The sequence below is a fragment of the Podarcis muralis genome, chromosome 9 (genome assembly GCF_964188315.1).
Source record: "Podarcis muralis chromosome 9, rPodMur119.hap1.1, whole genome shotgun sequence".
Lineage (NCBI taxonomy): Eukaryota > Metazoa > Chordata > Lepidosauria > Squamata > Lacertidae > Podarcis > Podarcis muralis.
Window position 1 is genome coordinate 61,561,901 of NC_135663.1, and position 24,454 is coordinate 61,586,354.

A 24,454-nucleotide genomic window follows, 5' to 3' on the forward strand; every position below is an offset into this window, starting at 1 on the left:
TGAAAAGTATGCCAGACCCTCCAAGCGTCCCTATTTTCCAGGGACAGTCCCGGATTTACAGAAGCTGCCTTGGTTTCTGATTTGATCCCGGAATGTCCCTCTTTTCCTTATGACATCCCTATTTTCACTGGAGGAATATTGCAGGACATGGAGTTATGCAACCCCTGAGCCAAGGAGATAAGTAAGTATGCAACCTTTAGAAGACATCTGAAGGCAGCCCTGTACAGTGGTACCTCAGGTTAAGTACTTAATTCGTTCCGGAAGTCCGTTCTTAACCTGAAACTGTTCTTAACCTGAAGCACCACTTTAGCTAATGGGGCCTCCTGCTGCCGCCGCGCTGCTGGAGCACAATTTCTGTTCTCATCCTGAAGCAAAGTTCTTAACCTGAGGTACTATTTCTGGGTTAGCAGAGTCTGTAACCTGAAGCGTATGTAACCCGAGGTACCACTGTATAGGGAAGGGTGTTGTTTTTTTAAAAAAAAGTTTTATGTTTTATTATGTTTTTATATATGTTGGAAGCCACCCAGAGTGGCTGAGGCAACCCATTCAGACGGATGGAGTACAAATAATGAAATTATTAGGATTAGGATTATGAAATAGGCTCTCCCTCTTTTCACTGGAGAAATGTTGGAGGGCATGGTATGCTAGCTAATAGGGGCTTGGGAAAAGCTGTGTACCTTAGTCTGAAGTTTCGTGGTTACTGGAGTCAGAGCTGCTGTTCATGACAGGCAAGTGTTTTCCCTCAATTGCTTAGCAAGTCCGGCTGCATTCCAAGGGTGAAATCTCTCTCTCTCTCTCTCTCTCTCTCTCTCTCCACTCTCCTGGAGATGCAATCTGAAGGAAACAGCTGCAGGCTCAACTGACGAAGGTGGTGTCCTCATTGTGTAAACAGCAGAGAATAAATTATCGTTCCTTTAACCTCCTTCCATGTGATTCTCACCTGTTTGTCTCAAGTCGCTCTTTGTACCTTGTCATTATCCTAAAGTGGAGAGTTATTTGGGGCGTGGGCAACTTGTGCTTGGATCGGATTCTCGTTTTGTCGCTGCTCCTGTATTATTAAGAGCTCACAATTAAATAAAGTCATATCAATCATAATTAATACTTCAGCAGGGGCGAGGTATTTGGTATTTGGTTTCGTATCGTCTCTTTGAAGTTCCTCTGCTGGAAGAACTTCCTGTCTCCACCTTCCGTGAATATTCTGGAGATTAAGGGTGCAATTCAAAGTAGCTCTGAGGAGATTGTGCTTTCAGGAGAAGCATTTCTGCTTGCTCAGTTGGAACAAATTCCCCTCTCTTGCCCCTGCAGGCTGCTTTGGGGCTTCTCCTGACCCCACCAGAGCACATCTGGAGGAGTTAAAGGGTGTGTGTGATGGAAGCTCTATTGCTTGGAACAAGGTACAGTGGTACCTTGGGTTACATACGCTTCAGGTTACATACGCTTCAGGTTACAGACGCTGCGAACCCAGAAATAGTGCTTCAGGTTAAGAACTTTGCTTCAGGATGAGAAGAGAAATCATGCTCCAGCGGCACGGCAGCAGCAGGAGGCCCCATTAGCTAAAGTGGTGCTTCAGGTTAAGAACAGTTTCCGGAACGAATTAAGTACTTAACCCGAGGTACCACTGTAGTTGAAAGACTCTCTCTCAAGGCAAATCTTTAAAAATGTAGTACCGACAACTGGGAAACACTGGCCTGCGAGCGCTCCAATTGGAGAACAGCCTTTACCAAAGGTGTCATGGGCTTTGAAGATGCTCAAACTCAGGAGGAAAGGGAGAAACGTGCTAAGAGGAAGACACACTTGGTAAACCCTCACCTCCTGCCCGGAAACCTATGTCCCCACTGTAGAAGGACGTGTGGATCCAGAATTGGTCTCCACAGTCACTTACAGACTCACTGTTAAAACCGTGTTTATGGAAGACAATCTTACTCGGTTATGAGTGATCGCCAAAGAAGAAAGAAGAAGTTGAATCAAGCCATATAGGTCCACTCATCTAGGTACACCACTCGGTTGCTCTACATAGAGTGTAGATTGAAAGCTGTAAACTCAGTTTTCCAAAATAATGTATGTGTGGAATGTTCCTGCTCAAAAGTTTTGGATTTCAGTTGATGTGAAGCAACACAGACACACCATCTTGTGAGCTGCACCTGATGTATCCCATTCAGAAGTGCAAGCCATCATTTGATGTTGCAAGTGATAAATAGGTTTGTGAAACTACACCAGGAGGAAATGTCAGCGCTGTGACATGTGGCAGCCACCTACACTAGAAACTTTTCTCGTGCTCTGTAATTATCACACATTGTTGGGACAATCGATTTCAGTTTTAGAAAGCTACTGTTTACGTCTTCAGAGGACATTACAGTAACCAAAAGGATATTACTATAAGGATTTGTTAATGCCACAACCCGCCTTTTAACAAGGACAGGTAGTGTGGTGAACATACATTGAAGGGAAGAGTCTCAAACAAAGATTTGAGACTCTGTAATGCATTTGCATTAATATGGTCTGAAGCTCAACATCACCTCCTGGCAAATAGAAGGGGAAGAAATGGAGGCAGTGAGAGATTTTACTTTCTTGGGCTCCATGATCACTGCAGATGGTGACAACAGCCCCGAAATTAAAAGACGCCTTTTTCATGGGAGAAAAGCAACGACAAACCTAGACAGCATCTTAAAAGTAGAGATATCACCTTGCCAACAAAGGTCCGTATAGTTAAAGCTATGGTTTTCCCAGTAGTGATGTATGGAAGTGAGAGCTGGACCATCAAGAAGGCTGATCGCCGAAGAATTGATGCTTTTGAATTATGGTGCTGGAGGAGACTCTTGAGAGTCCCATGGACCGCAAGAAGATCAAACCTATCCATTCTCAAGGAAATCAGCCCTGAGTGCTCACTGGAAGGACAGATCCTGAAGCTGAGGCTCCAATACTTTGGCCACCTCATGAGAAGAGAAGACTCCCTGGAAAAGACCCTGATGTTGGGAAAGATGGAGGGCACAAGGAGAAGGGGACGACAGAGGACGAGATGGTTGGACAGTGTTCTCGAAGCTACCAGCATGAGTTTGACCAAACTGCGGGAGGCGGTGGAAGACAGAAGTGCCTGGCGTGCTCTGGTCCATGGGGTCACGAAGAGTCGGACACGACTAAACGTTTAAACAACCACTGCATTTGCAGCAGCTTCGCACTCCTGTGTCAGAGATATCTATGCTATCTTGGTCCTGTCTGCAGAATGGGAGATGGCAGGTTCCCCAAGGACATGCTCTATGGGCACTAGTCCCCCTGGCAGACCAACTCTGTGTTACAAAGATGTCTGCAAAAGTTACACGAAGGCTGGCAACATCGACCGTGTAGCCATTGCAGTTGATCACCTAGAGACAGACAGTCAGGTTGTGCATCTGCAGCAATGATCAGAGGAGGAATGGAAGGAAGGAAGAACTGGAAGGAGCACAGAAGAAGAAGAAGAAGAAGAAGAGGCGGAGTAGGAGGAGGAGGAGGAGGAGGAGGAGGTGGAGTTTGGATTTGATATCCCGCCTTTCACTCCCTTTAAGGAGTCTCAAAGCGGCTAACATTCTCCTTTCCCTTCCTCCCCCACAACAAACACTCTGTGAGGTGAGTGGGGCTGAGAGACTTCAAAGAAGTGTGACTGGCCCAAGGTCACCCAGCAGCTGCATGTGAAGGAGCGGAGATGCGAACCCGGTTCACCAGATTATGAGACTACTGCTCTTAACCACTACACCACACTGGCTCTCACAGAGAGAAGAAACACGTTCATCTGCCCCAGCTGCAACAAAACATGTCTCTCCTGTTATCAGTCTCTACAGCCACAGCAGGCGCTGCAACCCCACAATGGTTTGACTTTACCTCTGAAGACACGTTCTGAGACAGACTGATGCTAACAGCAAGTGGTCTTTTGAATATAGAGCAAGTCAATCTGTTGCAAGTGGAAGAGAATGTTGGACTTTGGGAATACAGCTGCCTCTTCAGACTTGGCTTTGGGAGAACAGAACCTTCTAAAGACAGCAAGAAACATATCTATGCCTGCAGAACGCAAGCTTCATTTACCACTACAGATGAACATTGGTTCCCGAACTTTATCTGTTCCGGGAGTCCGTTTGACTCCCAAAACGGTTCGAGAACCAAGGCGCAGCTTCTGATTGGCTGCAGGAAACTCCTGCAGCCAATCAGAAGCCACGGAAGCTGTGCCGAACGTTCGGCTTACGAAAAACGTTCACAAACCGGAACAATTGCTTCCAGGTTTGCGGCGTTCGGGAGCCGATTTGTTCGGCATCTAAGCTGTTTGGGAACTAAGGTTCCACTGTAGTTGGAAAAGTATAGCACACATAGTGCATTGTGGGAGAGGTGGCAGTGTGTAGCTTAATTCTCTGCATAGATTCCCATGTAACCGTGTGTGTGCTGCTTCCCTAAAAGTTGCCTCAGTTTCCGACTCATGAATATAATAGCAATAATTAGGAATGAAAGCATTTGTGACAGTAATCACACATTTCACTGCATAATTATTACTGCTTTGGCTGTGGCTCTTGAGTAAAACACTGATTAACACACACTGTGCCTCAGGCCTATCAGAGGGTGCATTTAGTTAACAGATATTGTATGTTTCCTGATTCTTCCGATATTACAAAACTACTCATGATCCTCAATGGGTCAGTCAACCAAAAGACCTCTTCATAAGACCAAGGTCTTATTCGCATGTGCGTATACATTATTTGATCACTGCGACTTAATGCGATGGATTGCATGTGCGAATGGTGAAAGGTCACGGAACAGAGCCTGCATCTCACATCATCTCCGAAGTAATGCTTTTCAGTGGAGCTGGTTCCACACATTCAGCTGTACATCATCAAATCCATCTCAGTCTATCCTATCTCATCAGGTTGTTAGAATAAAAATGGGCCAGTGTTCAACAGAGTTCCTTGCTCAGCAGGATAGTGAACTGGGCCTTTTTTATACCCTCAGCAGCGGAGTAAATAAGGCCTGGTTTTGTTGATTATTTATGAAGTGTTCCCACAAGGCAAGTCACAGTGATAACAGCAAGAATCTTTATTGAACAAACAGAACTGGAAAACAGGGGCAAAGCAACTGCTTATATAGATTTCTGAAGGCCTGGGCCACTCCCACTCCCAACGTGATTGGCTGTCCAAACTTCCAAGCTGCGAATCATAAGTCAGAGTTTAAGGGCCAATGGCAGAGGCCCAAATCCTGAAATGTTCTGTGATTGGATATCATAAATCTGAACACAGGGGCTCAGATTCCTTAGTCCAGAGGCTCCAGACTCAAGCTCAGGCAAACACAGACCACTGAATACATAACAACTCAATTCAGTGAGATAATTTGTTAAATTGACATTTAATTTTATTTATTCCCTCTTTTGCTCTTATAGCAAAGCGGTATGCCATGAAAGCTTAACTTAACAGAAAGAGAGACTAAATAAAACTGCTTTAGTCAAAGAAATCTCTGTGATGAACGTCATTGTACTTTGAGAGCAAAGATTCATGCGTCTAGGGTCTTTATAGAACAGAATGCAACCATACTAGCTCTTTACAGTGGTACCTCGGGTTACAAACACTTCGGGTTACAGACTCCACTAACTCGGAAGTAGTACCTCGGGTTAAGAACTTTACCTCAGGATGAGAACAGAAATCACACGGCCAGGAGGCCCCATTAGCCAAAGTGGTACCTAAGGTTAAGAACGGTTTCAGGTTAAGAATGCACCTCCGGAACGAATTAAGTTCGTAACCAGAGGTACCACTGTCCTTGGTTTAGCTCTGAACTGCTAGGAGATTATCTGCACCTATCACAAATTGAAGGTTTGGAATAATTCTGTTTTAACTTGTGTTAGGAACATGAAATGAGTATTTTCAATTTTTCAGCATCTTCTCCACATCTGACTGGAACAAAATTGGGGGGAAGGGATTTGCCATGAAGTTTGCAGAACTAATGATTTGCAGACCCAAACATCATGAGACATGCTTTAAGAGACTTAAACAGGATTTTGAAAGGGGAAAAATAATCCCAACTCCCTAAAAACTAAATAGGATATATAGATGGAGGCAGTGAGTGTTAGAGAAGAAAACAGTACTTTTTGTTGTTGTTTCCTAAGGAGACAGAGATAACAGCTGAGATTGCATTTTCAGTGTGACAGATTGCAAAACCTTAGAGAGTACTGTCATTTACTATCAACTCTCAAAGCTGGAAGGTAAACAGAAATGAAAATATTTCTGGGGTTCATTGGAACGCACTGCAAACACTTTGTTCCACCTGCACTAAACTTATCGCTTCTTATGCTAAGGAAAAAATGGGCAGGATAGTTTAAAACAATGGCAACAACAGCAGGATAACTTCAGCTGTATCTTTCCACTAAAGGGCACAAGGCATGGAACCAATAATGGCCCCGAGGACACAACATTCACCCTCAACTTGGGTTCAGATCCATGACTTAGCTATTTTCCTGTTGGAGGGCCTTAGGCAAATTGCTGCTTTAGGCCATTCCTCTGCAGAGCAGGAAAATAGTGACAGAGCTATTGGCTATCAGGTAAGATAAAGACAAGCACTGAAGACATGTCCAAGTGTTGCATTGTTAACAAAGCCTGGTTCTTGCTCACACTCTGCAATTAAATTCTTTTTACATTCACTTTGCAATGTGAATATCCAAGATGAGTCCATGATCCATTGAGCCTACCATCTAGGGATGCGGGTGGTGCTGTGATCTAAACTGAGCCTCTTGGGCTTGCCAATAGGAAGGTTGGTGGTTCGAATCCCTGCAACGAAGTGAGCTCCCATTGCTCTGTCCCAGCTCCTGCCAACCTAGCAGTTCAAAAGCACACCTGTACGAGTAGATAAATAGGTACTGCTGCGGCGGGAAGGTAAACAACATTTCTATGTGCTCTGGTTTCCGTCATGGTGCCCCATTGTGCCATAAGCGGTTTAGTCCTGCTGGCTATATGACCTGGAAAGCTGTCTGTGGACAAACGCTAACTCCCTTGGACTGAAAGCCAGAGGAGCGCCGCAACCCCATAGTCACCTTTGACTGGACTTAACCGTCCAGGGTCCTTTACCTTTTTACCTTACCATCTAACACAAAGGCCAAGAAGAGCTCACAAAGGATCACTCTGGCCTAGGGGACGTTACAGACTGGTGCTTTGGGATACACACAAAACTTTCCATTTCCTTCTCCATTTGGCACAATCTCTATGCATCCAGTCCGGCTACACACCAGCAACTGTTCAGCATGCAAAGAAAGATTGCATACCCTCCATATGTCCCTATTTTCCAGGGACAGTCCCGGAATTACAGAAGCCACCCCAGTTTCTGATCTGATCCTGGAACTTCCCAGCTACCCTTTTTCCACCCCTCCAAATCTTGGAGAACAATTAAAAGTGGTGTGTGTGTGTGTAGGTGCAAGAAACTGAGTTCTGTTTATACTGAAAATAAAATTCTTGCACCAAATGAAGGCGTACGAAGCCCTTCCTATAATTTTGAAGGAAAATGTCACTGCAATGCTTCAGCTGCCAGCCATTTTTAAGGAAACATGTGGAGTGTTATTCCTTTATTGTAAATGGAGGCTTACACTGTCTACTGAGAAGTAAGTCCCACTGTATTCAATGGAGCTTACTCCCAGGTAACTGGGTAAAGACTGTGCAGTCTTACATTGCAATCCTAAGCATTTCCCCCCTCAGAACTAAGTCCCACTGAGTTCAATAGGATTTACTTTCTGGTATATTCCTGATCATTCTCACAGTTTCCATTATTATTATTATTATTATTATTATTATTATTATTATTATTATTATTATTATTATTATTTCCTGCCATTTTCCATGACAGGGACTCAAGTCAGCTTACAGGTAAAAACTTTATTTCATTCCATTTATCTGTGGAAGGTGTTGCACACAATCCCTTTCCATGTACATTTTTTATTTACAACAATCCTGTGAGGTAATTTTCATTGGATAAATGTTGGAAGGTATGAGATTATGGTCTCTCAATACTTTTCATGAAAATTGTTTCGAATCGGTCTATTCCCAGTCCAACATCACGTTCAATTTTGTCTCTTTTTTATATAAAAAAGACAGGGTTCAACAACTGTGTAGAACATATAATTTAATCTGTATCTCAGACCTAAGATACTTTCCCCCAATTGATTTCTCTCTCAAAAAGAATTTCCTTGACACATTTCTGAGAGATGTGACAGGAGGACTTGCATTCTTATAAAGCCACAACCATTTGGAGTAAAATGTTCAAATCCAAGCAATTGTGTCTTAGTGAATTGCAAAGCCAATTAATTGACCCAAGGGGTCGGTTGCAATCCATATATACAGGGGAAAGACTATAATGTGAAGCACAGTTTCTATTTCCATCCTGCTATTGAATGGAAAGGTGTTTGATTTCTTTATCTTAATGTTATTTACAGTCTTTTGCAGTCCTGCAGTGGAACAATGCTTAAAAGCTGAAGAAAACATTTGTTCCTTTAAGAGATTTAGCATTGTCTGGAGTCCGGCCAACTAGCCATTTAATCCATTTTTCCCTCTCAAGAAGAATAGGTTCTCTGTTCACCTAAAGTTACCAACAAAAAATGAGGCTCCAGCCTAGCGAGGGCAGCTTGTGATGCCACATGCTCAGAAGTAGTATGTAAACTTTTCCAATGAGGTCTTGTTTTTTAACTTCACGGTGCCAATGAACAGGAGTGGCTTGTATACACAGGGAAATACTCTCCCTTATTCTTTATTCCACTCCTCTTGTTTTTCTCCCAGCTGAGTCTTTAACAGCAGGTTGCCTCAAAACAATGAGGAGGGTTGGCTCAAGACATTTTGCTGCCTGAGGCAAAGGACAAAATGGTGCCAAGTCAAGGCACATATTACCCAAGGTCAACAGGGTTATTCTGGCTTCTGAGGCAGAAAAATAACTCAAATACTTCTCCCCACTACCTGCTGTTAAGAAGGCAACCACAGTTAGTAAGCAACAAAGAATTCGCTACCCTTTCAAGACATTCAGCTATACAGTCATACCTTGGTTTGCGAACAGTTTGGTTCTCAAACGTTTTGGTTTCCGAACCCCGCAAACCTGGAAGTGACTGTTCCAGCTTGTGAACTATTTTTGGAAGTCTGATGCGGCTTCCGCAGCTTCTGATTGGCTGCAGGAGCTTCCTGCGGCCAATCAGAAGCCATGCTTTGGTTTCCGAACGTTTTGGAAGTCGAATGGACTTCCGGAACGGATTCCATTCGACTTCCAAGGTATGGAAGCTCCTCTGCACTTCCATCACTGCCTGTAATAGCTTCACTTACTTATATAGATACTGCAGTATTTCACTTTAGGGTGCATATGATAATTATGTGCCTTAATGACATTTTCCAGGACATGCAAACAAATGATCTATGGTATGCTGTGCTAGGCCAAAGGTTGGGAAGAGGTTTCATTTTTGAAGCAAAGTGACAGTAACTTTAGTCTCAGGATTATATTGTTTTATGTTTCTTTGTTGGAAGCTCATTTTATAGGAAATTGGGAGGTAATAAACCCAGTCTTCACTGTGATGTTTCTTCCTTGTCACAACACGATGCATTACAGGTTTCCAAGCCTGCCATTTCTTGCTCCGAAATGTGTGACACAAGCGCAAAGAGGCGATAGATTCTGTTTTTAAAAATGATTATTTTGTTGAATGGTCATTCACTCAGATAATTCCTGTGTTGAAACAGGGTTGCAACCCAGAGAGAGAAAAAGAAAAAGGGCACATATTTTTAAATTTCCCACTGTGGACGGGGATGAATGCCCAGGTGGAGAATGTTCCACCTTAACAAGGCACCTGCAGTTTCAAACCCACACCAAACTCCTGTGTGGATAAGCCTGAAAAAAATAAGTGGTACCCAATTCTGCGTTACTGAAAAAGAGAGGAAATGCAACATAAAAGGGGGGGGGGGAGGGAACCCAGTTTTGCATAAAATTTGCATATGCTAATTTATTTGGATAGACGTAAATTTATTAATAATTACAAAACTTTACAATGCATATATATATATATAGAGAGAGAGAGAGAGAGAGAGAGAGAGAGAGTTCCATGTACAGTGTTACTTCGGGTTAAGTAATTAATTCGTTCCGGAGGTCCATTCTTAACCTAAAACTGTTCTTAACCTGAAGCACAATTTTAGCTAATGGGGCCTTGCGCTGCTGCTGCACGATTTCTGTTCTCATCCTGAAGCAAAGTTCTTAACCCAAGGTACTATTTCTGGGTTAGCGGAGTCTGTAACCTGAAGCGTATGTAACCCGAGGTACCACTGTATTCTGACAACTGAAACAAACATAAATCCATCTGGTCAATTTGGGGGTGTGGGGCAAGAGAATACAACATACAAGCGTGAAAAGAATAGAACCACAAGGCAGACAAACATTGTCTTTTCCATTCCCCACCCAGAGGAGGCAAACCAAAAATACATGCTGATAACACGGACCTTTTTTTAAGTTTTGAAGAGACAATAACCTCTTTCAGACAGTAGAAGTGAAGTTTATTTATCCAGCAAAACTTTGAAATCCAGGGCACCTTATTTGGCTTCTCCTTTATAGATGTATTGTAGCACTGAATTCTATAATCAGTGCTATAATCATGAAGGACGATTAGGCCCAAATCCAGTTTTCCAGAAAAGAACTCTGCTGAGTGGAGCTCTACAAATGGAAACAGCATTGACTTCACAGCTTCTTTGGTTTTTCTTAGGAACTAAAAAGTACAGCAGACCAAGGGGCAAAAAGATGGCATGATGACCTACGTCTCATGTAGGAAAGGGCTTCCCCAGGATGCAACAGCTTTGCCTGTTCAATTTCAGCTTGTTACGCACTTGCTAAAAAGGCACAGGGGCCTTGTAGAAAAACGTGACCGTCTGCCCAAACCCAGAGAAGGATGAAGGATGCTCTCACTGAGGTTCTCCCACCACCTGACATTAGGCAGGTGGTAACTGGAAATGTAGGGGACACAGGTGGCGCTGTGGGTTAAACCACAGAGCCTAGGAAGGTTGGCAGTTTGAATCCCTGCGACGGGGTGAGCTCCCGTTGCTCGGTCCCAGCTCCTGCCAACCTAGCAGTTCAAAAGCACGTCAAAGTGCAAGTAGATAAATAGGTACCGCTGCAGCAGGAAGGTAAATGGCGTTTCTGTACGCTGCTCTGGTTTTCCAGAAGTGGCTTAGTCATGCTGGCCACATGACTTGGAAGCTGTCTGCGGACAAATGCCAGCTCCCTCGGCCCATAGAGTGAGATGAGCACCGCAACCCCAGAGTCGGTCACGACTGGACCTAATGGTCAGGGGTACCTTTACCTTAACTGGAAATGTAGTGATGTATGGAAGTGAGAGCTGGACCATCAAGAAGGCTGATTGCCGAAGAATTGATGCTTTTGAATTATGGTGCTGGAGGAGACTCTTGAGAGTCCCATGGACTGCAAGAAGATCAAACCTATCCATTCTTAAGGAAAACAGCCCTGAATGCTCACTGGAAGGACAGATCGTGAAGCTGAGGCTCCAATACTTTGGCCACCTCATGAGAAGAGAAGACTCCCTGGAAAAGACCCTGATGTTGGGAAAGATGGAGGGCACAAGGAGAAGGGGACGGCAGAGGACAAGATGGTTGGACAGTGTTCTCGAAGCTACAAACATGAGTCTGACCAAACTGCGGGAGGCAGTGGAATACAGGAGTGCCTGGCGTGCTCTGGTCCATGAGGTCACGAAGAGTCGGACACAACTAAATGACTAAACAACAACAACAACTGGAAATGGCTTTCTGGGCGATTAAATATGGTAGCCTTCTCGAATTAAGTTCGTAACTAGAGGTACCACTGTACTCTTTTGTAGAATTACGTAAGAGGAGCCTGTTGGAACATCCCATCTGGTTCAGCATCCTGTCAGTGCAGTGGCTGACCTTTTGGATATGGAGATTAAAAAGGTAAAAGGTAAAGGTACCCCTGCCCGTACGGGCCAGTCTTGACAGACTCTGGGTTTGTGCACCCATCTCACTCTATAGGCCGGGGGCCAGCACTGTCCGAAGACACTTCCGGGTCACGTGGCCAGCGTGACAAGCTGCATCTGGCGAGCCAGCACCAGCGCAGCACACGGAACGCCGTTTACCTTCCCGCTGGTAAGCGGTCCCTATTTATCTACTTGCACCCGAGGGTGCTTTCGAACTGCTAGGTTGGCAGGCGCTGGGACCGAACAACAGGAGCGCACCCCGCCGCGGGGATTCGAACCGCCAACCTTTCGATCAGCAAGCCCTAGGCGCTGAGGCTTTTACCCACAGCGCCACCCGCGTCCCTATGGAACTAAAACTGAGCTGTAATTCGCAGGAACGTGATTCACAGTCATATAACAGTGCTAAAATAGTAGTATGGAAATACTTCCTTAATTTAATATTAAATATTAATATTAAAATAGGAGATGTAATGCCGAAAGCCGGTGAGGAAAAAAGGAAGTAAAACCACTCTAAATATACGAGCCCTCAGTGTTAGAAACTGAGATATGAAAGCTAGGAGCTAAATGGCACCTTAAACCTAGGTTATGGGCGCAACAACAGAATGTCTAGGCGCGCTTTTTAGTAACAAGAATACAAAGCTGAAAATGAATGAACTGCAGCTAAAGGCTTATATTCATTTTTCGCATGGTCTAGTCCTCATCTGAAGACTGCAAAAAACAAAGCTATAGTTCCCCTGCCCGTCCCCCTAATATTCTTATGAGGGTCTCTTCTCCAGTCCTCACAGAGGCTGGAAGTGGGGAGGCAGAAAAAGGTCTTCCTTTCGTTCCAGCAGTGGCAGTTTTAATCTGAAATCTTAGGTGCGCAGTACTGCTCCCAGAGCTCAGAAACTGCTTGCATTCATCAAATTCCCTGTCACAAAACCTGTGTTGAATAATTGGAGTTTCGACCGCTGCTAGCTCTGAATGGTTGCCAGCTTTTTCTCCTGCCGGACTCCTGTGCCTTTAATAGCTGAATGGCAAGCAAAACACAAAAGACACACACTACAGGTGCAGTCTTACCTGGCGTGGGAATACAATGACAGGTAAAGAATCGCCTTACTGAATTTCTACCTGTCAGGCAACTGTTAAAGGAACTCTGCCAGAACGAAAACAAAGTGCTTGCTTTGCTCTTAATCATCAACTTGCAACCAGGAAAAAGTACGGCTGGGTAATCTGCTCAGCTTTTGTTTTCTGCTTTGGTATTCCGGCAGTAAGAAGCTATTCTTTGTTAATTATCACATTGTCTGCGACCATGCAGTTCACTTGCAGGGGTGTACGGTGTTACATTTGTTGTTTGGCTTTTAAAATTTGACAGGTGTGTGGTGTAACGGGAGAAAACCATTGCTAGGTGGGCATTAAGCTGATGTCACTGAGCAGGGAGGAAATGAGAACCGCTAAGGGCATATAGCAGGTCAAGAAAAGAACACAAAATCCTTCTTACCAACCACAGGTACCACAAACATCTCTTTAAGCAAAGGGATTTCGGGCTTTGGCAGACATTCCTAATCCATTTAATTGCTTACGACTGCAGTCACTCAGTGTGTAGAGTCTGCCTCATTTTAATTAATTCCTTTTATTTTATTTATTCCCTTTATTAACTTGCTTCAACCATTTAACACCAGTTAAACCATTAGCCAGCCTGTCATGGAGACTCTCTTAGTGTCCCTATTTTCCCAGGACAGCCCCGGACTTACAGAAGCCATCCCAGTTTCTGATTTGATTCCAGAATGTCTCGTTTTTCCTTAGGGCGTTCCTATTTTCATCAAAAAAATGTTGGAGGGAATAGAGTTATGTGACCCCCTGAGCCAAGGAGATAAGTAACTATACCACCTTTAGAAGACATCTGAAGGCAGCTCTGTATAGGGAAGGTTTTTAATTTTAAAAAAGTTTAATGTTTTATTATGTTTTTATTATGTTGGAAGCTGCCCAGAGTGGCTGAGATAACCCAGTCAGATGGATGGGGTATAAATAATAAAGTTGTTGTTGTTGTAGGAGAGTGCAAAATATGGTCTGAAGCTCAACATCAAAAAAACTAAGATCATGGCCACTGGGCCCATCACCTCCTGGCAAATTGAAGGGGAAGAAATGGAGGCAGTGAGAGATTTTACTTTCTTGGGCTCCATGATCACTGCAGATGGTGACAGCAGCCATGAAATTAAAAGACGCCTGCTTCTTGGGAGAAAAGCAATGACAAACCTAGACAGCATCTTAAAAAGCAGAGACATCATCTTGCCCACAAAGGTCCGAATAGTTAAAGCTATGGTTTTCCCAGTAGTGATGTATGGAAGTGAGAGCTGGACCATAAAGAAGGCCGATCGCCAAAGAATTGATGATTTTGAATTATGGTGCTGGAGGAGACTCTTGAGAGTCCCATGGACTGCAAGAAGATCAACCCTATCCATTCTGAAGGAAATCAGCCCTGAGTGCTCACTGGAAGGACAGATCCTGAAGCTGAGGCTCCAATACTTTGGCCACCTCATGAGAAGAGAAGACTCCATGAAAAGACCCTGATGTTGGGAAAGATGGAGGGCACAAGGAGAAGGGGACGATAGAGGACGAGATGGTTGGACAGTGTTCTCGAAGCTACCAGCATGAGTTTGACCAAACTGCGGGAGGCAGTGGAAGACAGGAGTGCCTGGTGTGCTCTGGTCCATGGGGTCACGAAGAGTCGGACATGACTAAACGACAACAAAATTTTCATCAGAGAAATGCTGGAGGGTATGGCCATGCAATTCTTCCTCCAAGCCTCGTGCCTTTAACAATAACTTCCACCATCAGTGGGTGTAGGGTTCCCTCAGCACACAGCAATAGGAAAATGCTGCCCCTGTTGTACATCTGCCAGGAGTGCTAAATGTACGGAGCCTTCGCCCAGAAAAAAAACAGTGGCAGACGAAAGGCACCGTCGGATGATTCAAACTTAGAAACATTAAGATTGCAATGTTTAAAGGGCTAGGCTAATCGATTAAAACTTGTTTAAAAGTCAACCAGAGTCCAATGAATTTGGGCAGTAGATTCATATTTATAGAAATAATTAACTGAAGATAGCATGTGACAAGTTCCTCCTTTCCTCATACAGGTGACATCATTGAGCTCTACCTTTTGTATATAAAGTAGAAAGCCGGGAAAGGAAGATTGCTTGTGTACACGTACCTGTGTGACCTCTGGGTAGCAGGTTCCTATCACACAATTTTTTATTGCTAACAGCATTTTTCTCTGCATATTCAACCTGAACAGACCCTCCTGTAACTTAAGCCCATTAGATCCAGTCCCGCGCTCTGGGGCAAGAGAGAATTGCCCCTTGCCTGTATTTAAGATCGAACGCTAATTTTTCTGTAGCACCTACTTGGCCTATATAGAACTTTTTAAACCCTTCTTTGATTTTGCACACAGATGAACGCTTCTGGAATTTATGACCGTGTGAAATGGAACGGGTGATGCGTGAGTCACAATGGAAACAATTGTTAGCGACGACAGCAAGAGATCATTTAGATTTCCCTCCTGCCATATATTATGGTAGTGGGAAAATTAACTCGTTAGAAGAGAGAGCTCAGTCGGTAGAGCATGAGCCTTTTAATCTCAGGGTAGTGGGTTCGAGGCTGACACTCGCCAAAAGATACCCGCATTGCAGGGGGTTGGACTAGATCACCCTCATGGTACCTTCCAACTCTATGATTCTGTGAAAAGGCTGCTTCTTGGCTCACCACAGTCTGTAGGAGAATAACAATCAAAGATACTCAGACTAATGTGAAAATCACAGTTGTGATGAAAGTGGGAAATTAGACCATGGGTAGGCAAACTAAGGCCCGGGGGCTGGATCCAGCCCAATCGCCTTCTAAATCTGGCCTGCGGACGGTCTGGGAATCAGTGTGTTTTTACATGAGTAGAATGTGTCCTTTTATTTAAAATGCATCTCTGGGTTATTTGTAGGGCATAGGAATTCGTTCTTTCTTCTTCAAAATATACCGGTAGTTCGGCCCCCCACAAGGTCTGAGGGACAGTGGACCGGCCCCCTGCTGAAAAAGTTTGCTGACCCCTGAATTAGACAATCTGCAAAATATTCATAGCACAGCCAACTCCAAGGAACCCTTTTTGTACATATGTACCACTTGAATAGGGATGCAGGTATCGCTGTGGGTTAAGCCACAGAGCCTAGGGCTTGCCGATCAGAAGGTTGGCAGTTCGAATCTCCACGATGGGGTGAGCTTCCGTTGCTCGGTCCTTGCTCCTGCCAACCTAGCAGTTCGAAAGCACGTCAAAGTGCAAGTAGATAAACAGGTACCGCTCCGGTGGGAAGGTAAACGGCGTTTCCGTGCACTGCTCTGGTTCGCCAGAAGCGGCTTAGTCATGCTGGCCACATGACCCGGAAGCTGTACGCCGGCTCCCTCGGCCAATAAAGCGAGATGAGTGCCGCAACCCCAGAGTCGGTCACGACTGGACCTAATGGTCAGGGGTCCCCTTTACTTTAACCCTTTACCACTTGAATGCCAAAATAGCCTTGTTAAGTAGTCTATGTAGTATAAACCAGTTATGCGAACATCAAAATAAAAACATCCATCAGTGAAACAGATCAAAAGGCAAGCCACTTGGAACAACACAGCGAGTGGTCCAGGAGGCTCAGGTTGAGAGATCAAGGAAATTCCTGTGTAAATAGGCAGTGTGAAGTGGCTGCCTCAGGGAAGAGATTTTGGACCAGCATTTGCTGGCGCCAAAGTGCCAAATTTATCACTGTAATTCGCTGTAGTTCCAGTTCTAAGCATTCCTTCACTCATGCAAGTGTAACCAAGTCACCAGTATCACCTTTGTCTAGGACGAAGGTATTAGCAGACTCAGGGTCACTCTGAGGTTTGGAGGGGTACACACCTTTTATTTCTAAGGATAAAATCCTAAGGGCAGGTGAACCACAATAAATAATGCAATGAACAACATTCAATGGCCACAGAAAGACAGCACTCTGGCTACTTTCTACAACAGACAGTAAAACATGTTTGAATTGCAATTGTGCCATAACAGGCACGTACAACAAGTAGATCGTGATCTACTGGTAGATCACTGGACGTCTGTGGTAGATCACAGGTAGATCACTGGCTCTTAACTCATAGTCTCTTGGGAGTTGGCCACCCCTGTGCTATAATAAGCACAAGCAATTTCATTGTGGGATTAGGCATTTTATTAAATGTTGGTAAGTTAAAAGCAGCACCCACACACCATTATGGTCAGTTTACCAACACACTTTGCTCCGAAAGCCAGAGCAGGAGATGCTATTCATTTATTTCACAAAATTTATGTACCGCTTGCTTTTAGAAAAACCTCAGAGCAGTTTACAAAATAAAAATAACCGCTAAAAAATTGACAACCATAATTGATAACATACAGAAGGTTAATGTGGCAATAAAATAGACTAAAACAAATTAAAACTCCTACAAACTTTCTAAACATCTGGGTAGGCATGTTCAAAGAAGAATGCCTTCAGCAGGGACTCAAAAAAGTTTCGCTGGTGCAGAGAAAATGACTGTAAACATAGGCGCCGACTCCATGGGGCTTGAGGGGGCCCGAGCCCCCTCAAAAATTCGTTTGGGGGGGCTCCGCCCCCCCAATAATCTCCGGCAAGCGCCATCGCCGCCCCTCCCCCAGCCCAAAATGCACAGGGAGGGGCGGGCTGCATGCCTCCTGCCCTCCCTCCCGAGCAAAAGCTCCACCCAATTTCCTTTGGAGCTGATTAATAGGCGCAGCACGCTCTCCCCTATTCGCTCACGAGGAGGCGGCGCCACTTTATTTGCATATTCATGAGCTTATTTATTATTCATGAGCTTTCCCGGGCCCCCCCCAATATTTTTTATAAGTCCGCGTCCCTGACTGTAAATGCATAAGAAGTAGAAAAGCGATTTCTGCAATGTGCAAGGAAGCCCTCAGGCAGGGAGAAAAGGAGAGTTACAACTACAGGAAGAGCACTGCTGGATAATATGCATTTAATATTTTCATAACGCTTTAGAGATAGTGCCCAAAAGGACTACAGTGGTACCTCGGGTTAAGAACTTAATTCGTTCTGGAGGCCCGTTCTTAACCTGAAACTGTTCTTAACCTGAGGTACTACTTTAGCCGCCAGAGCACGATATCTGTTCTCATCTTGAAGCAAAGTTCTTAACCTGAGGTACTATTTCTGGGTTAGCAGAGTCTGTAACCTGAAGCGTCTATAACCCGAGGTACCACTGTATTCCAATATATGTTGGAGACAGTTTATAAAAAGCCAGTTTATACTAAGCCCTGTTTGCCACTTCTGTATAATGTGGGTATGAAATCCAGACTAAGACAAGATTCATTTAGAAATGGTTTATCGGTGTTTTGCCAAAGACATTGAACAGTTGTATTTACCTCCCTGATCAAATATTTGCTATTCTCTTTTAAAGTGTTCCAGGAACATATGACGTCACTAAACATCTCTCTCACATTTACCTTTGAGTATCTTACAATGCTGGATGTCCAGGACCCACCCAGCCACTATGTACAGTCGTTATTTAAAATAAAAGTGAAGGCACAATAAAAGAGCTTCGTGGCCACTCCCTCCCCATACTGGCGACGTAGCGAGCAAACAGTAGCAGCAATCGTCTGTATTTCCTTAAATAGATATATATACGTATAGGGGCCATTCAGCTAAGCACTTCTTGTCCCTTACTTTTCAGTGGGAAACATTTATAAGTTTCAAGAACATAAGAACTGACTGAGAGTTCATTTAGCCTGGCATTCACTGGCTAGCCACATGGTTCCAAATACCTTACAAATAGGCCATAGAAAAGACAACAACCCATTTCTGATATTTATTCCCTGTATCTGGTGTTCAGAGACTAGGAAAACAGAGATACCACTTCAGTATCATGCAAAACAGATTTTGATAGATCTATTCTTCTGTCACAACCCGCACCACCACCTTCCCTCAAAGTGAGTTCAGTGGACGCTTGGGTTGCGAACGTGATCCATGCGGGAGGCACGTTGGCAACCCGCAGAGTTTGCAACCCGCAGCGCCGCGTCTGTGCATGTGCAGGTTGCGATTGAGCGCTTCTGCGCATTCACGACTGCCGAAACCCGGAGGTTACCCGTTCCGGTACTTCCGGGTTTCGGTGCGTCCGTAACCCGAAAAACGCAACCTGTAACTTGAGGTATGACTGTATTTGATACTGGTTAATAGTTCCAGTCGAAGCTGAAAATGATTCCACAAATACACCATCAGTTCTGGCAACAACTGCAGAGTCAAGATCACTCCAAAGTCAAGGCTTCATCCATGGCATGCCCTAGATTTGAGTAGATTGCCAGCTTCCTCTCCTGTTTTCTTTCCTTAGTACCAAAAAGTGGTGCCACCATCGTGAAGGCTCTGCCCTACATCAGGGCCTTCCCCTGTAGACCTCAGAAGGTTGGAGTAGACATCTCACAAGATATGCAGAGCCCAAGCAATATAGGGCTTTGACGGACAAGACTAGCACTTTGAAACTCAGTTCCTTCAGCATTGGTGAAATAAGATCACTAATATTGGCATTAATTAATGACTCTGAAACAGCTGCAAGTTCCAAACAAATTTCTAATGTAGTTAGGTAAAGTGACCATTAGATCGAGTCGTGGCCGATTCTGGGGTTGCGGCACTTGTCTCGCTTTATTGGCCGAGGGAGCTGGCGTACAGCTTCCGGGTCATGTGGCCAGCATGACTAAGCCGCTTCTGGCGAACCACAGCAGCGCACGGAAACGCCTTTTACCTTCCCACCGGAGCGGTACCTATTTATCTACTTGCATTTTGATGTGCTTTTGAACTGCTAGGTTGGCAGGAGCAGGGACTGAGCAACGGGAGCTCACCCAGTCACGGGGTTTCAAACCGCCAACCTTCTGAGTCCTAGGCTCTGTGATTTAACCCACAGTGCCACCCACGTCCCTTCTAATGTAGTTAACAAGATATAAAACACTCCTTTCACTTGGCCTCCACAAGGGGACCATTGAACACCAAGATGGATCCTGAAACTCATTTCAGGATGCAGTTACCTCACCTTTGGAAGAAGAATGACTTCATCTAGAATGGTCAAGCTCTCTACTCCTCAATCAGAAGCCACCGATCACCATAATCTTGGGCATAACTAGAAAAAATGGCAGGAGGTTCATGACTGCATAAGGTAAAGGTAAAGGGACCCCTGACCATTAGGTCCAGTTGTGGCCGACTCTGGGGTTGCGGCGCTCATCTCGCTTTATTGGCCGAGGGAGCCGGCGTACAGCTTCCAGGTCATGTGGCCAGCATGACTAAGCCGCTTCTGGCCAACCAGAGCAGCGCATGGAAACACCGTTTACCTTCCCGCCGGGGTGGTACCTATTTATCTACTTGTACTTTGACGTGCTTTCAAACTGCTAGGTTGGCAGGAGCAGGGACCGAGCAATGGGAGCTCACCCCGTCGCGGGGAATCGAACTGCTGACCTTCTGATCGGCAAGCCCTAGGCTCTGTGGTTTAACCCACAGCGCCACCCACGTCCCTCATGACTGGATACCCCTCCCTTTAAAAATAAAAATAATCAGTAAGACTAGGGTTTCTGATTCAGATCAATGATCCAGGACATTAACTGATTGGTCTGCAGTCAGCATGCTCAGACAGCAACACTTTCTTTTTAGAGTTTTGCGAAGTTCTCTAAGTTGCACACCAGAGCCACTACAAATGCATCAGCTACAGTATGTAACACACTGTAGCTAATTTTTCGAGGGGACACCTCAAATGTTTTATGCAAACATCTACAAGGCTGTACAGTATGTGCACAAAGTGTCTTTAAATCCACAATGGAAATAACTGATAGAAAAATAGATACAGTGGCACCTCGATTTAAGTACTTAATTTGTTCCGGAGGTCCGTTCTTAACCTGAAACTGTTCTTGACCTGAAGCACCACTTTAGCTAATGGGGCCTCCTGCTGTTGCCGCGCCGCCAGAGCACGATTTCTGTTCTCATCCTGAAGCAAAGTTCTTAACCTGAAGCACTATTTCTGGGTTAGCGGAGTCTGTAACCTGAAGCGTATGTAACCTGAAGTGTATGTAACCCGAGATACCACTGTACCAGGATTGTCAGACGCAGCAACTAACAAGATCAGTGAGTGGAACAGCAAAACACCATTGTGTTCTAGAACAATCATAGCATTAGATTTATAGGCCGCTCACTCCCAAAGCAGAACTGTCCCAAAGGGGAGAGGCAACTGTTGTTTTTCCTGCAACAGAACTAAGAGTCTGGCAACATCTTAAATACTAATACTTTTATTATATACCACATGTTTTCATTGGCTTATGTCTAAAGGACAATGCTAGTTCGTGAAAGCTTATGCCATAATAAGTGTGCTTCAGAGCAATCCTAAGTACAGTGGTACCTCAGGTTAAGAACTTAATTCGTTCTGGAGGTCCGTTCTTAAGCTGAAACTGTTCTTAACCTGAGGTACCACTTTAGCTAATGGGGCCTCCCGCTGCCGCCGGGCCACTGGAGCACGATTTCTGTTCTCATCCTGAAGCAAAGTTCTTAACCCGAGGTACTATTTCTGGGTTAGCGGAGTCTGTAACCTGTAGTGTCTGTAACCTGAAGCATCTGTAACCCGAGGTACCACTGTATAGGAAGCCAGTGAAATTTATGCTAACATAAATTCATCCTATTCCAAACTCTATTCAGGATTGAGACAACTGATGGCTGAGGTGGCCCAAGTCTGGCAGAAAGAAAACAAGCCGTTACAACAGAACTTGACTTACAGCACTCTGTTTGCCAGTGTAAGTTCGGCTAATTTACCAGTCGTGTCTGATTTAGGGCAGGCGCTGTGGGTGATTCGCCCCTAAATTGCACAGAGCCAAGAGGGTGCCAAATTGAGAAGATCCATAATTAAGAAGATCCATTTGGGGGCACCAAATTTTTGCCTCACATAGGGCACCATATCATGAAATATTACCAAAGTCTACTCTTGGTTGCCATGTCACATGACTGAGCTAAAAGAGGTTTGAAATATAGTCGTACCTTGGAAGTCGAACGGAATCTGTTCCAGAAATCCGCCTGACTTCCAAAACGTTCAGAAACCGAAGCACGGCTTCTGATTGGCTGCAGGAAGCTCCTGCACCCAATCAGAAGCTGCGTAAGCCCCATTGGACGTTCGGCTTCCAAAAATAGTTTGCAAACCAGAACAGTCACTTCTGGGTTTGCGGCGTTTGGGAGCCAAAACGTTCGAGAACTAAGCTGTTCAAAAACCAAGGTATGATTGTAGTTGTAAGTCTCTCCTTGCCCATCCTGCCCCTGCTATACCCCAAACCACACTTTTGGGGGACTTACTCCAGCGTAAGTTTCACTGGCTTAAGCTGGCTGAGCCAGTATAGACCTGGTTCAGCTGGGTTGAGCGAGTTCTGCCAATGTGGCCCCAGCTGAGCTCTGCTGGCACAGCCCACAATCTCTGTCTGTTCCAGGGTTTATCATCCCAGCAGATCTTGGCTATGGGTTGTATGTTGTTAGGTGTCATTTTTTCCATTCCCAAAGTGGTCGTAACAAACACAATCTCCTAAAAGACATCAAGTTACATCAAATGGAAAGCTCCCGTGGAGGAGGTGGGAGAATCTCCCTTTCTCCCACCATTGTCCTTCTTTCATCGGACATGTAGAACTTGACAGTAGCAACTCAAGACAATCATTGCCTAAGTTCACATTTGTACATCCACCTGATTTAGAATCAGAAGCATGCTATTTTTTCAGACTCTATCATTATTCACTTTTCTTCCTTCCAGTCCCATTTACACCCCAGCCACCAGCTTCTTATGCGAGATGTTTTCGCCCATGTTCCCTGCCAAACATTCACTCATCAGAGAGTGTGTATCTGTTATCACACACAAGTTTGCAAATGTGCATTTAATGCATTCACTTTTGAGAGACATGTGCCAAATATATATTATTCCCCCCCCAAGGAATTTCCACCAATTGCTACCCATCCCCCATGCATGTTACAATTTAAAGTCAGGAGTCTATTAACCTGATATTCAGCTCCAGATCTGGGGCTTAATTTGCAAACCGGTAGTATCACAAAGAGGTCTCTGACAACAGACGGTCTCCCCACTTTACGAGATCCCACCCCAAGGGTAAATCTGGATTAAATGGCCAGGGAATTGGGGAGAGGAAATATAGGCTGGCACCTGATGCTTTCAACATTGTGTGGGTGCTTCAAAAAGCCTTTCATGCACGAGTAGCCCTGTTCCCACGATAAACACCTGTCAGCAGCACCATTCAACCTCAACCCATCTGTTGAAGAAATGCGCAAATGAGAAGTTTTCGGAAGTCTGGAGCCACTGATGGCTAGAGGAATGTACTTGCTCGTTTTAAAGTAGAACCCAACAGTGCTTCTTGCAGCAACAGGTGAAACTCTTAATAGGTTTCTATCCGAAGGTAGCATCACAGTCCTTCTGCTACGACACAGGACATTATGCCAGGTGTCTCGGTTTCAAAAGCCTCGCAGGGAAAGTGGCAAAAGTTTTGAAAGGGAGAAGAAGAGCTTCTCTTACCTGCAGCTTCTGCGCTGTTGGGGAAACGAAGCTGGCCGCTGATTAGGATCTCCCATAGCTTAAGCCCGGCTTCTGCATTTGAATGCTAAGTATGTAACAAATGCCTCCTTTAGCAGGCGGGAGTTTGCATGACCTCCTAATGAGAGACACTGTCGCGAGTGTCATTGGGCACCCAGGAGTCATGTGACGGAAGATGAAAATAAAAGCCTTTAAAGTTTGCATTTAATACTTCCTAGACTCTGTAACCCTTTACCTGCAAGCTAGGAAACCTGCCAAACTTCATTGCTCCTGCAGGACGGGGTGGGGGGTGGGGGAGGGCAAACAAACCTCCAGCAGCCCACGTGATGGCTTTACTACACAATGGCTATTTCTGTAGCAATCCGAGCAAGGTTCTTGTGACCGTGCTTTTGTGTGTTTTCGGTACTTTCCCCCTTCTGGAAGTCACAAAATCGACAGCTCTCTTCCTGCTGGGCGGATTGAGCTCAGGAACTGGAAACACCACTATTCTTGGCAGTGCTCTATGGAAATAAAAGCTCCCCATGATCTCCTTTCCACCCAAGGGGACACCTGAGCAGACAGGTGTAGCATTGGAGAGCACTGTCAGAAATCTCATTGTTTACATGAGGAGACCCTGAGACAAGAAGTGCCTCTGGAGTGTGTTATTTCTACCAGCAGTAAGTAGGGTCGTGAGGTGACCAAAACAAAACACGAGTCTGGACTTGTGACTGTTATCAGCAACTGGAGGGGCAGAAAATCATAATACAGTGGTACCTCGGGTTAAGAACTTAATTCGTTCCAGAGATCCGTTCTTAACCTGCAAGTGTTCTTAACCTGAAGCACCACTTTAGCTAACGGGGCCTCCCGCTGCTGCTGTGCCACCGCCGCGCGATTTCTGTTCTCATTCTGAAGCAAAGTTCTTAACCCGAGGTACTATTTCTGGGCT

The 24,454-nt window shown here is 44.9% G+C and overlaps 1 protein-coding gene across 1 annotated transcript in view; it reads right to left on the reverse strand.

Annotated features, from left to right (window-relative positions):
• PGCKA1 (PDCD10 and GCKIII kinases associated 1) overlaps positions 1-23,757 on the reverse strand; it is a 55,840-nt gene extending 32,083 nt beyond the window's left edge. The window contains exon 1 of the mRNA XM_028744111.2: positions 23,512-23,757. The gene's annotated coding sequence lies outside the window, so the exon portion shown is untranslated. The remainder of the gene's footprint in view (positions 1-23,511) is intronic.
• Positions 23,758-24,454: the final 697 nt, after the last annotated feature.